The sequence below is a fragment of the Rattus norvegicus genome, chromosome 2 (genome assembly GCF_036323735.1).
Source record: "Rattus norvegicus strain BN/NHsdMcwi chromosome 2, GRCr8, whole genome shotgun sequence".
In the NCBI taxonomy this organism is placed as follows: Eukaryota; Metazoa; Chordata; class Mammalia; order Rodentia; family Muridae; genus Rattus; species Rattus norvegicus.
In genome coordinates, this window is record NC_086020.1 from 89,855,065 (window position 1) to 89,874,456 (window position 19,392).

General features: G+C 37.3%; 1 protein-coding gene across 7 annotated transcripts in view; it reads right to left on the reverse strand.

The window, feature by feature from the left end:
• The window catches only part of Ralyl (RALY RNA binding protein-like), a 791,470-nt gene that overhangs the window by 464,853 nt on the left and 307,225 nt on the right, over positions 1-19,392 (reverse strand). The window lies entirely within an intron of this gene.

Genomic DNA, 19,392 nt, shown 5'->3' on the forward strand with positions numbered 1-19,392 from the left:
TAACAAAAAACCCAGGGGAGCAAAAACTATACTAAACTATAAAAGAACTTCTGGGGGAATCACCATCCCTGACTTCAAGCAGTATTACAGAGCAATAGTCATAAAAACTGTGTGATATTGGTACAGAGACAGGCAGATAGATCAAAGGAACAGAATTGAAGACCCAGAAATGAACCCACACACGTATATCCACTTGATCTTTGACAAAGGAGTTAAAACCATTCAATGGAAGAAATATGGCATTTTTCAAAAGATGATGTTGTTTCAACTGGAGGTCAGCACGTAGAAGAATGCAAATCAATCTATTTTAATCACCCTGTACAAAGCTTAAGTCCAAGTGGATCAAGGACCTCTACATCAAACCAGACATACTCAGCAAAAGTGGGGAAGAGTCTTGAACACATGGGCACTGCGGAAAATTTCCTGAACAGAACACCAACGATTTATGCTCTAAGATCAAGAACTGACAAATGGAATCTCATAAAACTGCAAAGCTTCTGTAAGGCAAAGGACAGTGTCATTAGGACAAAACAGCAACCAACAGATTGAGAAAGATTTTTACTAATCCTACATCTGATAGAGAGATAATATCCAAAATATACAACGAACTCATGAAGTTAGACTCTGGAGAGCCAAATAACCTTATTAAAAATGGGGTTGAGAGCTAAACAAAGAATTCACACATGAGAAATATCAAATGGCTGAGAAGTACCTAAAGAAATGTTCAACATCCTTAGTCATAAGGGAAATGCAAATCAAAACAACCCCGATATTTCACCTCACACCAGTCAGAATGGCTAAGATCAAAAACTCAGGTGACAGCAGATGCTGGTGAGGATGTGGAGAAAGAGGAACACTCCTCCATTGTTGGTGGGATTGCAGACTGGTAGAACCTCTCTGGAAATCAGTCTGGAGGTTCTTCAGAAAATTGTAAATTATACTACCTGAGGACCCAGCTATACCTCTTCTGGGCACATACCCAAAAGATGTTCCAACACACAACAAAGACACATGTTCCACTATGTTCATAGCAGCCTTATTTATGATAACCAGAAGCTGGAAAGAACCCAGATGCCCCTTCAACGCAGGAATGGATACAGAAAATGTGGTACATCTACATAATGGAGTACTACTCAGCTATCAAAAACAATGACTTCATGAAGTTCATAGGCAAATGGATGGAACTGAAAAATATCATCCTGAGTGAGGTAACCCAATCACAGGAAAACACACATGGTATGCACTCATTGATAAGTAAATACTAGTCCAAATGCTCGAATTACCGTAGATGCATAGACCACATGAAACTCAAGAAGGATGACCAAACTGCAGATGCTTTACTCCTTCTTTAAAAGGGGAACAAAAATATCCATAGGAGGGGATTGGGAGGCAAAATTTGGAGCAGAGACTGAAGGAATGCCCATTCAGAGCCTGCCCCACATGCGGCCCATATATACAGCCACCAAAACTAGATAGATGTATGAAGCTAAGAAATGTATGCTGACAGGAAGTGGAGATAGATCTCTCCTGAGAGACACTGCCAGAACATGTCAAGTAGGCAGAACATGCCAGGAGCAAACTACTGAACTGAGAATGGGCCCTGTGTTGGAGGAATTAAAGAAAGGACTGAAAGAGCTGAAGGGGCTTGCGACCCCATAAGAACAACAATGCCAACCAACCAGAGCTTCTATGGACTAAACAACTACTAAAAGACTATACATGGATGGACCCTGGGCTCCAACTTCATATGTAGCAGTGAATAGCCTTGTTGGGGCCCCAGTGGAAGGGGAAGCCTTTGGTCCTACCAAGGTTGGATCCCCAGTGTAGGGGATTGTTTTAGAGGGTAAGTAATGGGTGGTGGATGGGGAGTGGAACACCCATATAGAAGGGGAGGGGAAGGGGCTTGGGGACTGATGGACAGGAAACTGGGCAAGCGAATAACATTTGAAATGTAAACAAGAAATACTCAATTTAATAAAAATGGGAGGAAAAAATAACATAGTATATTTATAGTATTGGCACATTGGGACTGATTGAAATACTAGTATTTAATCTGCATTTTTCAACTTTATTGAATATAAAATCACCATAAACTAGTTATGTCTATGAGGTAGTTGCTTGTTTGTTTGGTTATTGCAGAAATGATACACTGAAAACTCCCATTGAATGTAAGCAGCACAACACTCTGAGCTGGTATCTGGCACTGAATAAACAAAGATGAATTTAGCTACGTCCCAGCATTAATCAGTTTCTGATTGTTGACTACAGTCATAATATGAGCAGCTGCCTCAAGTTCTTGCTACAATCATTTGAAGAACATCATGGTCTATACTTTCTACCTCCTTTACATTATTTCATTCAGGTTATTATATTAATAAAAATATAATTGATCCTCATAGTTATTTTCCAGAATACAAGGGCAAGAGAGATGTCCATGCTCTCAGTAATGTCTTTTCGACTTCCATGTTGTTATGTTTAGTTGATTTAATCAAATGATAATTCATACTTTTTAAAATGTTTACTGGTCAGAAGTGTCTTGGTAATGTTTCTCAAGATAGACTTAAGTAGTAATTCTAAATGTTTCTCATTAGTGTCTGCCCCACGACAATCTGCAAGTCCCTTTGGAGATGTGGTAGAGACTGCAATAATATTTTATATAAAGTTATTGAAACATTGAAGAGATTTCTGTGAAGCAACATTACTGTAAGGTATTTTAATTAGCAAGGAACATGTAAGTCACACTGGTTGAATATTGGCTTTTCCTCTGAAGAAGTTAGTTAGCATTTGCAGGCATCTTGTCTTTCACTCTGTAGACTACCCTTGGACATTTCAGGGTTGAGCCATATAAAGGCACAGTGCCATAGAAGTGTTAGGCTTTTATTGTGTGGAAGTAGTCTTATGAGCATTTTATGTTGTTTTTTTTTGGGGGGGGATCTCTTAAGTCATGATTTTGTGTGCAAAACCTTGGCTATTTCACATGAGAACTAGAGTTCTTATGTAGGTTCACCTGGAGTATGTGCTTAATGAACTCAAGTAACTGTGGTCAGCAAGGGTTTCTTTTATAGATTTATGAAAATTTCCTCTAACAATCGAGATACTGCCACAAGTAGTATGCTTATGGGGATGGTCCAGGGAAAATCAGATTTAAGAGATTGCCTGTTTTTTATAAACTGTCTTTCACTAGTTATTTGCTATGGGGATTGTTTTCAATTCTTATTAGCTTCCAAGTGGACAAGATGGATAGAAATTAATCTTCAGGTGGGTAGGTTCACTCACACCACAATAAAACTGGCTTATAGTTAAGAAACGTCTATGATGGGACTAGAGAAATGATTAAGTGGTTTGGAACACTAATTGATCCTTCAGAGTTACTGGGTTTGATTCCCAGCACCCACATAGTGGCTCAAAATTGTCGGTAATTCCAGTTCAAGGTACCCAACACCCTCATCTGGCCTTGTGGGCAACACGCATGCACATGGTACACAGACATATTTGCAAGCAGAATACCTATACACAGAGAAATTAAAATAAAAAATAAAGAAATTGCAAAGGTAAAACAGTTTATCTGTGTCTCTTAGAGCACTATGAAACCTGGAGGCCATACCCAATCTTGAGAAAGTCCTGTGATTGACACAGGGATGTCAAGTGAGCTTCTGGGGTTTAGGAAAGCTCACCCCAGTGTGGTTTAGAAGGGTCCTGAGTTTATTACATGTGCAGAGGACTTCCATCACTTTCTCATATTAAACAGACATAATTTTTGCTTGATTCATTGTTCTCATACAATAGTCATTGGAGTTTCGAAATAGCCACTAAATTTAATTATTCAAAGAGCTTATTGATACATGAATTTTCACAGATTATAACTTGGAGTTAAGTCATATAATTCTAGAATAACTTCCCTATATTACATTTTCATATATAAACTTATTTAAGTTTAACCTATTTGACCAAGGAGATGTGTGTGATATTGTAAGTGAAGTCAAACTATTTGTGTAGCAGAATTTTAGATAATGAAAGGGGAAACTGTATGGAAAGAATTAAACTACTTTTGCTGCCCTACATCTTTATACTTAGCATTCTCTCATTTGTTTTACTCTCCTTACTGAGTGACATGAAGAGTGTACATATTATGTATCATATGTTTATGTGTAATACATATATATTATAACTCCAAATATAATTCAGGTCATGCATTTTTAACACATTTAGTACTTAATTTTTACTCAACTCATGGTGTATGAACACAATAAAGTATAAATGAGTGACCAGCTGGAAATAAGTCTACTACCTAAGTATTATTGATATTACCCTGAGGTTTTTTTTTTCACTAAAACCCCTACCCACAGGTATTAGAAAACTATCAGCTGAGTTCATTTCCTTTTCACAGTTTGGAGATAATTTTATGACAACAACATCCAGCAGCATAGCCATAGTTTTCTAAGCCCATATAGTGGATTTTACTGACTGTCAAAAATATTAGCGGCAACAGACAAAGATTGTAAAGAAAGAAGAAATTCTTGGTGGTAGGTGAACATTTATGAAAGGCTCAGTCATAAATCAGAGGTGGGAAATGGCTTTTCCTTGTTGTGCCATCTGAAAATGTTTCCCTCTTATAAACTCTATATAGAGATTGTTTCTCTTTCTTCCTTATATACCAAGCTAGTAATGTCCTTTCTGGCATGAGCAGCTATCCAAATCAAGCACAAGGGCCTCGTGTGCTGAAGACGCGCAGATGCTCCATCTGGCAGACATGACTCTGTGTGCGTGTGTGGGGGGAGTAGAAACACACTTGAGAGTCAAGGAACTGCAGAAACCCCTGCCATTACTATCTAAAACTCTCTGGCTTAAGTGTCTGCACAGATTTTGAGAACAGCAACACAAGTTAGAATAAGCTAAATGATGAATTAAGACATGTACAGTGCTCATTTCAAGTGGCAGTTACTATTTGGTATGGTGTGTACAAATGCTCATTTATTCAAAACTACATTCCCAGTCGCGTGCACAGTACACAAAACAGAAAAGTAAACACTATTTACAAATGAGCATGAAGTGCTTCCCTCTAATAAATGAGGGAAAGTGTTTCGTTTTGCTGCCGCACTTTTCAGCATAATTGTGATCACTGGGTTGCTATTGTCTACTTGGTGGCTCTAAAATGCATTTGACAAAAGAAAATTGAATATCACTTAGGATCATAAACACAAATCATAACAGTCTCAGCTTTAGAAGGATTTATACAGAAAGGCATAGGTGTAGTAAGTACGTGTGTAGATTTTTAAAGCATAAAATGCCCAAAGTCACATGGTACTTGAAACAGTGCTGATGTTCTCTTCTATTTTCATAGACAGCAGGCACACTGCTGGTTAGAGTTAGCACTGATTCTCTGAGGGTGTATGAAACACTTATATATAATGGCCATTTCTTGGGCACCATCTGCTAGAGCAACCAAGGATTTTGAGAGAACCCTCTCATCTATCACAATACCCCTACCTGTTAAACCATGACACTTTCTAAGGCTGCTGATTCCCGTATACCTCATTTCACACACAACAAAAAATGCTACTCAAAATTTTGCTTAAGGGCACTCACTACCTCTTCTCAGATCAAGATAAAACTGAAGTTGTTACAATTTAATATATGTATTAATTAAAAATTCACAGGATGCAACTTACATCCCACTGTCATAGTTTTAATAGTTGGGATCATTATGAGATGATTGAGTTAAAGGAGGAGATATCACAAGTGTTATTAAAAACCTTACCACAAGGGATGGGCTAAGGACATGGGTCCATGTGTGCTTGTTGTACTAACATGAGGAATTGAGTTTGAACATACCAAACTAGTGTAACAAGGAAAGGTTCAGTGGCATACATTTATACTCCTTTATCTAGAGAGGCAGTGATAGGAGGACCTTTGGAACTTGCTAGCCAGCTAGTCCTCTTGAATTGGTAGTTTCAGTCAGGAATTTTTTCCATTTATCAACCTCTGGCCCCTCTACATATACTCACACAAGTGCATACACATGACATGTATAAAACACACACACATGCACATGTACATGCACATGCAAACACACATTTAAAAAGAAACCAAGTAGAAGTGGGTATCTTCCTTTGCATGTGTATCCCGTTCCCAGGTAAAGACCATTTAGGAAGGCAAGCCTTGGACTTCACCATAAAGTAAACTTGTTTGAGCTTTGGTCATGAACTTCCTTTATTCTAGAAACAAATGACTATTTTTACAAGTTATCTATTCTCACACATTCAATTATAGGAACACAGACATAGAAGCCAGAGTCTCATTTTAAATCATTAACACTTTGGGCCTACAGCAATGTAATACTCAAGAGTTAATCTCTTCGTACATCTCAGAATATTCTCTGTCAACTGTGATCTAATTGCATTTGGAAGCAGCACTGCATTTCTTCCTTTGTAAGGCTTCCACAGTCAGCCTAGTATACTGAGACCTGCATCTGTGTGGAGCTATAGATCCTTGGCTATGCCCTGCTGCAGTTCTAAAGGAAAACTTTCTAAATTATGTTTTATGCTTATATAACTACTTAAATACTGAGATGCATCACTCACGTTATTTTTCTGTAAGCACATGGGTTGTGCAATCATGGTTCTATTATAAGGAAAGCAACTGAGGTTCTAAAGTCTAGTAGTATTAATGACAGCAGTGGGGTTAAGCCCAAGTTCAGCAGACATGACAACAAACTCCTTCAATTTGGTGTAGCAAGAAGAGTTCAGCCTTGTATACAATGTGATCTCCATCATGTGAATGAAAGCGTACTTATGAATTTTCAACTCATGTTCGTCTCACAGTATACTAATTTAAACTTTATATAGTACAAGAATTCTACCAAATTGGATATTAGTTTTTTTTAAAATCAGTGTTTCTGAAGTATTATTTTATGTGCCTAACATGTCTTTGCTGTATTTTTTTTAACCTGAGATTAATCTTACTATTATGACAACAACAAAATCACATTGTCTATGACATATCAGGTTGGTAAATGGTTATCTAAATTCTTTGATTCTGGAGCAAAAGATGTCTAACCAGTAAAGGCACCTGCTGCCAAGCCTGACAACCTTAAATTTACCCCATGTACCCATATGGTTGATGGAGAAAACTGACTCCCTCAAGTGATTCTCAAACTTAAACCTGGCTGTGGCATACATGCACTCTCAAAACACACACACACACACACACACACACACACACACACACACCCCACACACATATGCACAACATACACATAAAATACATACAAGTAATTTTAATTAGTGAAAATAGATAATAATTTGATGTTGATTCTTGTACATGTTAGCCATTATTCTGTAGTGGAAGAGGTAATTTTAAAATGATCCAGAGAATGCCACACATGACAATCCATCCTACACGCAGTCACCAAACCCAGTCTTTTTGGGGGATGCAAAGAAGTGCATACTGACAGGAACCAGATATAGCTGTCTCCTGAGATGTTCTGCCAGAGCCTGACAAATTCTGAGGTGGATGCTCGAAGCCAACCATTGAACTGAGAATAGGGTCCAAAAGGAGGAGTTAGAGAAAGGACTAAAGGAGCTGAAGGGGTTTGCAACCCCATAGTAAGAACAACAATATCAACCAACCAGATCCTTCAGAGCTCCCAGGGACTAAACAACCAACCAAAGAGTACACATGGAGGGACCAATGGCTCCAGTCGCATATGTAGCAGAAGATGGCCTTGTTGGGAATCAGTGGGAGGAGAGGCCCTTGGTCTTGTGAAGGCTTGATGCCCCAATGTAAGGAAATGCCAGGGTGGAGAGGTGGGAGGGAGTGGGTGGGTTGAAGAGCACCCTAATGGAGGCAGGGTATTGGGAGATGAGATAGGGGATTTCTGGAGGGGAAACCAGGAAGGGGGATAACATTTGAAATGTAGATAAAAGAAAATATCCAATAAAAAATGAAAAAAAGAAGAAAGAATTGCATCCTGAACTTTGTTTCTTCCTAAGGAATTAGTGATGTATGTAAGACATTATCATAAGAAATATCCACACTTCCCTAACTGTAAATTGTCAAATATACTTGCCTTACTCTCTAACAATAATCATGCAAAACGTAAAAGAAGAGAAGCCATATGTAATTGTTTACATAGATGTTTGGCACCAATGTATCACTCCTATGGCTTAGGAGAGCCTTTTCCATATCCAATACAACTCTGTCCTGGAGGCAAAATGAACCTCTCTAAGCTCTAAAATCATTTGGGCTCCTCTCCTGAGTCACAGAGCAATAAGCACCAACACAAACTCTATGCGCTTAATGAAACTTGATGAGCCGTCCTTGATAGCAAATTAATACACTTTGTACTTTGGTAGACCTTTTTATTTCTTCCTAATTAGTAGATGCTAACCATATGCCACAAGCTAAATTGCAGAGTAAAAGCTTCACAGTTTATATCAACCAGCTATAGTCTCTCTGCAACGTCTCCATATAGAATCACATCCTCAAAATTGAGGATGAAAGATGGTTTGCGGGTTAGAGCACTAGCTGTTCTTCCAGATGACTCAGGCTTGATTCTTAAAATCTATGTCATAGTTAAAACTCAAGTTCCAAGGGAGATAAAGCCTTCTTCAGACAGGTTCATGATGCACAGACATCCATACCAGCAAAGCATCTATATATTTAAAAATTAATTAATTTAAAATTCAAACTTATGCTTTTATAATTGAATAATTAGTAATAATTTTTAAGTCCCTAGTTACCCAATAATAGCTGTTTCAATTTTTAAATCTATTAAATTTTGCACAGCTACAAAAACTAAGAAAAAAGCTAAACAAGTTTTCATGCTCAAATAATTATATTTTCATATCTCAGAATGAATGGGTTTTGAGTATAGCTTCTTAGTCACTATAAACTTGTAGTTATTGGTGAGTTCTTAAGCAGAAAATAGAAAAAGGGAATTACAGAGCATAAAAACATTTAACAGTGCAGAATCTATCCCCATTCATTATCCAGGTCAAAGGAAATGATGCCTAATTTTGCAGTGGGTTAAAGCCACTGCTCAAATAACCTGTATTCTTCTAAGCAAGTGCCTGCTATATTGTAGACATGCTCTAATCACATTACACATATACATTTTTGTTTTATGTTGTTATATCTAGTCTTACGTTTCAGACATAGATTTTTAAATTGTGTTTGTTATATTCAGAGGGCAAAAAATAACTGATATTCCCACATTTTAAGTATCAGGTTAAGACCAAAATAATTCAATAAAAATGATGATGAAAATTAATAATTCTCAAGTGAAAAATTTAAAAATAACAGTACAGGATTTCCATTAGCACAGATTTTTTAAAAAATTCTGTGTAATAACTTAAAGTGCATACTTCAATAAGTGTAAAGAAATAATCCATTGCGATCCCAGATCATGTGGTTTTCCTTGAATTTCTAAACTGTTGCTTTAATTCCAATAATATTCAGGTAAAAATAATGTACTTCCAAAAGGAAATCAGTTTTTCACATAGATATGTTTCCAAATCTCAAAAAGGGAAACTACACCATATCACAAAACATTTTATTAGTAGTTTAGAAAGGCAAAATTTTAAATTGTGAACCTCATTATAGTTAAAGACAGATCTAGCTTTGAAAATCAATTGTCTATTAGGAAAATTGCAGCTATGGAAACAGTAACATAATATCGAGAACACAGGGCATAAGTCAAATGTCTTTGTTTATATTATAGCAACATTCCTTTCAGTCGTGTGTACCTGAGACCATTATTTCGCTCCCAGAGTTACTCCACTAGTGTCATTGGAACTGGGTTAACATAGTAACACAGGAGTAGGGACTGCGACAAAGCCTGAGGCACTTGCATGTGGAGGGCATCAGAGGGCGAGATCTGTTTGATCGGAGGCAGCACCAAACGAAAACCGCTGTGGCACAAAGCATGAGTTGGCAGACAACATGGGTTCTTCTAATGTCTCAGTTAACTTGATAAGAAGAAACCAGAGTTCCGTGTCACAGTAAGTTAGACAATATAGAGCAGATTAGAAAAAAAACAAAGAGAGAGACAGAAAGAAAAGAAGGAAGGAAGGAAGGAAGGAAGGAAGGAAGGAAGGAAGGAAGGAAGGAACAGAAAGAGAGCAAAAAGCAAACTTAATAAGAATAACAAAACATAAGTAAAATTGCCAAAAAGAGTCAACGATGCTATGGCTTGTATAATCGAAGCTTCATTCCCTTGGAGAATGTCAGAAATATGCAGTTTTATTTGCTCTCTTGTTGTTTTTGTTTGTTTTGTTTGTGTTGTTTTATGAGCCATTGATGTTTCTTACACACACCTAAAGCATATGCGGCATCAGAGTATATTTTGTGTAAAACGCAGTGAAGATGATGACTTACAGGCTACAGGCAAGGTTATTAAACCAAATCCCGAACGTGTTAAAAGAATGACTTGATCAAGTTTGACAGCCAGAATTGAGATTATTGTTTTATATCATCCTTTCATTCCAAACAATTAAAGTACGTATATGTGAGGTTGTATACTACCAACTTAATCCTGTCAACAAAATTAATTCCTTGACAGAACTAATTATTTTGAGTTTCAAAAAATCCACTCATTGGGGACAGAAATTACACTTTTACATGCAAGCTCAGTTTCTAGGCCATGCTTCCAGAACACCCAGCATCACATTTAATTTCCATTAGTGAGCCCTGTCATTATTCTAATATGATTACACAGTCTTGTAAAATGTCCCTCTTTATGAAAGGCAATTAATTTTCATTTAGTAACATTTTAGATGCCAAATATTTAGAAGTGACTCTGAATAAAGCCGGGTGTTTTTCTACAAATATTCAACAATCCCTATATTGTATCAGGCTAGACACAAAAAGTAAAAATGTAGACCGGATTTGAAATGCCACTTTTTCTCCTAGATGGATCAGAAATAGCCACATAGGAGAACGTTGATAACAAAGGAATGTTGCTGGTTCAAGAGGTATACGGATGAACTCTTAAGGGAGTAGCCCTTCAAAACAGTGTCTTTAAGAAACATCTATATGGAAATGCAATAAGCATGTGGAAATGCTTTCTCATCAGATTTGATTACATACTGATTATAGATGCTCTAAGTTATTCAGGCTTGATTATCAGTAAAGTTAAGCGATGTCATGAAGTAACAGGCCAGAAAAAAAGATTCCAAAATAAACATTCACATTCACAGACATTGAAAAATCACCTACTCCAGCTTTTTCCAAATTATTCTTTTATATATTGGTGCTTTCATTTTACACAAATAATCTGAAGCATTACACACACAGTAGTGTTTTTTTCTGTCTTACGGAACCCCGCATGAATTACAAAAGAAAAGAAGGAATTACATTATTTGCAAGTCTTAGACCAAGAATATAGTTCCTTCTTTTCAAGAAATGCCAATATGTCCTCATAAGCTCCCAGTTCACAGAGGCTAAGGCAAACCCAGGAAACAGAAGGGGAACTGAAGTTCCTGGCAATCTGTCCCTCAGAGCTCTGAATTTAACTTGCAGAGGATCATCACCCACCTTCTCTCTGCTTTTTCTACTCAATGTTTTCAAAATGTGATTGCCTCACTGGCTTCGTAGTACAACATTGTCAAATGAACTTAAAGTTAATCATAACTCTCATATCTCAGTACTGATTAGTTCATAATCTCTGGTTTGAAGGTTCATTAATAAATGTCACAAGATAACATATTTGAACTCCCACGTCATTCAAGTCAGAATTCTACTGAGGATAAAATTAGTAACCTATTTTGAGGAAATGTCTTTAAATTTTTTTTTCAAAACAAAACTTGGGTTTTTCAGGCAAATGATGGAACTAGAAAATATTATCCAAAGTGAGCTAACTCAGACCTAGAAGGACATGAATAGTATGTACTCACTAATAAGTAGATAATAAGCCAAAAATTACAGAGTACCCGAGATGAGTCCATAGGACTCAAAAAGGTTAACAAGCCGAAGAGCCCAGGTGAGGACTCCTCAATTCCTCTTGGGAGGGAGAAGAAGGCAATCATAGGAGAGGTGAGGGAGGGAGGGACTTGGGTGGTAAAGGGTCATGGAGGGAAGAGGGGAACGTAGTGATCAGATATTGGGTGATGGGAAACAAGACTGAAACCTTGAGGCCCAGCAGAAAGAATGGAAACAGGCAATCTTGGGAAGTAGGAGGTGGTGGAACCCACTAAAATGTACCAGAGACCACCTCATTGAAAATGTACAGAGAATTACAATTATCCTCAATTATTACAAAACTCCACTGCACTTGTACCAGATATGTCAAGATATTTACTATGAAACAAAGGACATTAACCTCAGATATTTTTTATTTCAGAATCCAGTGGCCTACAAAGAATGGAACAATAGGAGAAGTCCACGAAGGTGCTACCAATTGAAACTGCAGTCAGTGAAAAAATATGTTCTCTTCAATACCACCAAGTCTAGCCACTGTAGCAAAAGTATGCAGTGAAACAAATATTTACAATTAGAATTGGCATGCCACCCATCCATCTCACTCCTGAATTCATTTCTGAATGAAATCCGCATACAAAATAAAAATATTTATACACCATGTTTACCGTGACATTATTCCCAGTGATCAGTTATGGAATCAGAGTATCTGTTTACCACTGGATAGTGTGATGGCTATTCTTGGTTGTCATCTTGATTATATTTGTAATGAGATAAAATCCATGCAAAAAAGACAAGTGTACATCTGTGAGGGATTTTTGATTAATTTGAATTGGGAAGATCTACTTCTAATCTGGAACTTTTAGGTCAAGGTACACATCTTTAATCCATATTTTTGAGGCAGAAAGACCCATCTTTAATCAGGGCCATCATAGGCATGATACCTCTGGAATCAGACAGGACATAGGTGAAGGAAACTTCCTCTCTTAGCCTCCCTGTTGAACAGCTTACTTTCTTGACTGGATTACTTCGTTGGAATTCTGACATGTACTGAAGACCAACTGAGACATCTAGCCTCACTGAATTAGCTGGACCACAGGCTGTAATTTAACCTAATATATCTGGGGGCGGGGGTAGGGAAGAGGAGAGAGAGAGAGAGAGAGAGAGAGAGAGAGAGAGAGAGAGAGAGAGGAGGGAGGGAGGGAAAGAGAGAGAGAGAGAGAGAGAGAGAGGAGGGAGGGAGAGAGAGAGAGATTCATTCTAAAATTTATCCTGTAAGTTCTGTTACCTAAAGCACCCGGACTAATACAGATGAATAAAGTAAATATGATATACATTTAAAAAACCAGAAAATTATTCAGTAACAAAGAAGATTAAATCATGTCATTTTGAGGAAGAAATGGAGGACATCATTTTCCCAGTGAGACAAAGCCTCACAGTTTGCCTGCACTCAATCTGCACAGGAATGAGCAGGACCCTCAACAGTCATACATGGATGAGAAGGGACTCAATGGCCAACCCTCACTGCAGAAGTACTTCCAACTGACTGATTGAAAGAGAAAGGGAATTTCTGTGTTCACCTGGTGACAGCAAGCTCCAATGGATAGTTCTAACATAATAGTCACACAGATGGTGTGTGTGTGTGTGTGTGTGTGTGTGTGTGTGTGTGTGTGTGTGTGTGTGTACTGACATTATTCAGTCAAATTTTCTGATGGAAAATCGTCTATTCTGCTATAGAATGACACCAAATACAAACCAGCAGGATGTTCAAATAGGGTTTAATTCTCACCCCGTACTGTGCTACTTAACAGCTTTGTAAATATATAATAACTTCTGTCTGTGTTCTTTCTTGTTCATTATTAAGCCCCTATGAACCTTTCTTGTATTTTCACCAGTTATGATGTTACGATCTTCAAATTAATGATCCTTTTATTTGGTTGCAAATAGGTGAGGATAGGTTTAAAACAAGAAATATTCCATAGGTTTGCTCTTCTCATTGTGTCCTGGATTTCCTTTATGTTTCCAAGAGATTTGTAATAATTGTTAATATTATTAGAAGCAAGGTATAGTTGAAACTTTTACAGAATTACAGGCCAGTAGTGATAACTGATCATCTTCACACCAGGACCTGTCTGACCCCACAAGTATGCAGTGACATCAACAGATGCAAATTGAATGTGCACCTAACATTTTGGATATCCAGGAGAAGAGAAAGAGACCAGTTAGGCACCATATCTTACTTATGCCTAATCATCAGAGGGATAAATCGAATGCTTATATTGTCAAAGTACCAGCATGGGATGATATCATGCTATGAAGCTATGTAAGCTAAGGAATGTTAAAATTCAGGAGCATGGTATAATTGGTGTAAAAAATGTTTCAAATACTCTATTTATTCCATGAATAATTAATTTAATATTAATATTACTCAAATTTTCTGGTTATAAACATTTTAAAATGTTACAAGAATAGCAAAAAATCATTTATCTTACATACAAAATTAATATAAATATCATAGAGAATAGTATATAGCCCTCAGTTGAAATATTCCACCAATATAGATACAATATCAAGATTTTATAAACTCACTTTTTGGCTATTTAATGTATATGTACTAGTAATTTGTATGTGACTTAGAAGATTTATATGTATGTCATCAATTCTTAGCACAGAAAATACTACACTGTTTCATACTGCACAAATTACTTCCATTTTTTAAAATTTTTTATTGCATATTTAATTTATTTACATTTCAAATGTTATACCTTTTCCTGCTTTTCCTTCAGAAAACCCCCTCTCTAATCCCCACTATCCCTGCTTCTGTGAGGTGCTCCCCAACCCACCCACCCACTCCCACCTCAGCGCCCTAACATTTCCATACACTGGGGCATCAAGCCTTCACAGAACCAAGGGCTTCTCCTCTCATTGATCCCAGATAAGGCCATCCTCTGATAATTATGCAGCCGGAGCCATTGGTCCCTCCATGTGTACTTTTGGATTGGTGATTTAGCCCTGGGAGATCTGGGGGTTCTGGTTGGTTAATATTGTTGTTCTTCTTATGGGGTTGCAAATCCTTTCACTTCCTTCAGTCCTTACCCTCACTCCAACATTGGGTTCCCTGTGCTCAGTCCAGTGGTTGGCTGTGAGCATCTGCATCTGTACAGAGCTAAACAAAAAATTCTTAACTGAGGAATATCAAATGGTTGAGAGGTGCCTAAAGAAATGTTCAGCATCTCTAGTCATCAGGAAAATGCATATCAAAACAACCCTGAGATTCCACCTCACACCAGTCAGAATGGCTAAGATTTAAAAACAAAACAAAACAAAAACCCTCAGGTGCTGGTGAGGATGTGGAGAAAGAGAAACACTCCTCCATTGTTGGTGAGATTGCAAGCTGGTACAACCATTCTGGAAATCAGTCTGGTGGTTCCTCAGAAAATTAGACATAGTACTACCAGAGGACCATGTTCTCCTGGGCATATACTCAAAAGATGTTCCAAGAAGGACACATTCTCCACTATGTTCATAGCAAATTTATTTTTAATATTCGGAAGCTGGAAAGAACCCAGATGTTCTTCAACAGAGGAATGGATACAGAAAATGTGGTACATTTCCACAATGGAGAACTACTCAGCTATAAAACAACTGACTTCATGAAATTCACAGGCAAATGGATAGAACTAGAAAATATCATCCTGTATGAGGCAACCCAGTCACAAAAGAATACATGTGGTATGCACTCACTGATCAGTGGATATCAGCCCAAAGCTTGGATTACCCAAGATACAATTTATAGACCATATGAACCTCAAGCAGAAGGAGGACCAAAGTATGAATGCTTCAGTCCTATTTAGAAAGGGGAAAAAATACAGGATGTAGAGGTAGGAAGTACTTGGGAGAAAGAAAGGAGTGAGAGGGTAAAAAGGGGGCAGGACAGGTAAGTGAGGAGAAGGGAGAGATGTACAGAGGGTCAGGAAATAGAACTGAAGTATGCTGCAATGGTTGATGGGGAACTGGGATTTGCCACCCAAAAGTCCAAGATGCCATGAAAACAAGAGGCTTCCAGGACCCAGTGGTGATGAGATTAGCTGAAATGACCAACAAAGTGGAGGGAGAACCTTTAGAGACCATACCCAGAAGATAGACAAGGGCGCTGGTTGGAAGATAGAACCTCCCACTCATCTTCAAGATTTTTACCCAGAATTGCTCCCATCTAAAGGAAATATGGGGACAAAGTGTGGAGCAGAGACTGAAGGAAAGGCCATCGAGAGACTGCCCCACCTGGGAATCCATCCTATATATAGACATCAAACTCAGACACTATTGCGGATGGCAAGAAGGAACCTGATATAGCTGTCTGTGGAGAGTTGCAATTCTTTTAATGGAGTCAATCACATATCTAAAGGATCAGGAAGTAAGCACAGATATACAAATTTTTATAACAGTTTAAAATCTAAAAAATTGGAGTAGTGGGGCAGAGTTTAGTGCAGAAGTGCTTGCTGCAAAGCAGAGATCCTGAGTTTCATGTCCAACACTCATGGGAAAAGCCAGACATAATGGTGTGCCTGTGATTGCAATGCTGGGTAACAGTGCAGATGAATTCCCTGGGGCTTGCTCTCTAAGCGGTTTAAATTCCTCAGTTAGCTTCAGATTCTATCAAGAAAACCCCTCTCAAACACAATGTAATCAAAAACAAACAAACAAATCAAAGTGGTTCTTACTCAAGAACCACACAGTAATTAAGCATGTTTACACATATGCACGCTTGTGCGTATGCACGCACATGTATACACACACACACACACACAGAAGGAACATATGTACATATGCACATAAACAAGAAAATTAACTACTATGACCCACTATTAAATCAGATCTTGTTAATACCTAGAGACTAACTGTGCGCGTCTGCACTGTGATGCTGCCATCCATGATCACGTGAGCAGCTAGAGAACACAGATACAGAGCCACAGAGATTCTTACTTTTCAAGATATTAAATGTCGATAGATTGAGTGGTTAATCTCATAAGTTAATGGTATAATTTCTAATGGCTAAAGTATTTATGGATAAATAAGCACTCAAAAATATCTCGATAAATAAAATTATTACAGACCATGTGAATGGATGTGGAAATAATGGTGTTACTTAAGATCCATAAGAAAAAATTAGGCTGTCATTTCTCTCTTCTCAACACATTATCATCTTACATTCTCCTGAGTATTAAAATAAAGCAATAATTGAATTGAATTAATTGAATAGAAGTTGTTTACTAAGCATAGTGCTTTCCTTACGTGCCTATTAGTATATGAATTGATATTTGAATACTGACATCATGTAAGTTTTTTTCTACTTTTAAAATTAGTCATCATTTATATATGGTAAATGTATAAATAACATTTAACTACGCACTTTCATAAGACTTGAAATTCATGTTCATTTATAAAATGCCACCAATGTAACATGTAAGACATTTCTATCAATCATGAATAATATTCTCTTGTCAACTGATTGTCAGCTTCTACATTCGTATAATTCTTTTTAATATCTATCTCAAAAAATTAATTGTATGTTCATACTTAAATAAATGGAGCATAATGTGAACACTTTAAATTAGCTTCACATGCTTTGTAAGTTCCTATGATACTTACAGTGTGGGAATGTGTGTTATTACTTCTTTTCTTTATTTTGTTTTAATATTATGCAAATTGCATTACTGATTCTTAAATTTATTCTTTTTTCATATATTATATCTTAAGTGCAATTTCCTCTCTAAGTCTGTCCATGCCTCACAGTGTGATTCCCCTACCTCAACTCCACCCCCAAACCCTCCCACATTTAACTGGAGAAAAGGGCTTGCCTCCCATGGGTATCAACAAAACATGTCAAGTTGGAGTAAGACTAGACACCACCCCTTGTATTAAGGCTAGACAAGGCAACCCAGTAAAAGAAAACGTTCCCAAAGCAAGCAAAGGAGTCAAAGACAGCCCCACTTCTACTCTTAGGAGACTCACAGTAAGACTAAGCTACACAATGATAGCACATGTGCAGAAGGCCTTGGAATTGAATAAATGCAGGCCCCCTGATTCTCAGTTCAATCTCTGTGACGCCCTATGAACTCAGCTTAGTTGATCCTGTAGGTTTTCTTTGATGTCCTTGATCCCTCTGGTTCCTATAATCCTTCTTCCCCATCCTCTGCAAGATTCCTCATCTCTGTCTAATAGTTGGCTGCAGGTCTCTGGATGTTATTTCATCATTTGCTAGATGAAGCCTCTCTGTACATTACAATTTTATCTATTTAATTTTTAAACATTTCCTTCTACACGGCAATTTGAATTTTACTTTATGCTAATTACTATAAATGCAACTTCTGTAAGAACCTTTAATAACATTTTTCTTTAAATTTAAAAGAATTAAAGTCAATTTATTTAACTTGATAAACCTGTAGCTGGGTAACCAATACCTAACACTACACAAAATGAGGAAATCCTTCACTAGTTTCTTATCTCAGGGGAAAGAAGATTGTGTGTGTGTGTGTGTGTGTGTGTGTGTGTGTGTGTGTGTGTGTGTGTGTGTGTACTTATTGTCTCCATTCTAAACCTGAAACCCTGAGCCAGTATAAACTTCAGGCAAAAAAGGAAGATGAATAACCTTTGACAAGAAAGAAACATTAGACATGACTCACAGAAACTCATTGTTTATGAACATACTGTTATGAATGTTACAACTACAGGAGAGGCTAAGGCCTTGTCTGAGTAATGTAATTGAATAAAGAGTAGAATCATATATGGATGGTGTAGTGCTTTATCATCCAGCCCACGACAGAACAGTGAAATGTTGGAAAATAACTTAACCAGTACACACACACGCACCCACACACACGTTTCATAAAATTATTTTTCTCACATTCTACTTGACTGTTTTAAGCCTTATTTTAATCAATACTTCTCAGCATCCCTGCTAGCATTATAAACTGCATTTCTACTCCTCATTGTAGCAATGCATATAGTCTGTAGTGAATATATTCTTAGATTAATACCTACAGGTGGGACTCAACACCACAGTAACCTGATAACAACAAAAGGCTTTGAACTTGCCCATGGATTTCAGACCATTTTTTGAGTACAATTACTTTTCAAACTCCTCACTTTATACCATCTGTCAGTGGCAAAGATTACTTACAACAGAAATTATTTTGTCTAGGGCTTATTTTCATAGCTGTATTTCAGAATCATTACCCTGGGAATAAAAAAAAATTACTTTTGCTTTCATAGAGCCTTCTGCCTGATGCAAGGATCTACAGAAAAGTTTTTGCTTTGTTTTGTTTCTTTCCAGACACTCAAGAAAGCCCAAACTCTATTCCAAACAATGAATATCAGTACACTTATTATCATCTTATTTTATCTCGACATATTTGCCTACAATCTACCAAAGTCTTGCCATTTTACTGCAGAGTGTTTTTTCCCCCGACAGAGCAT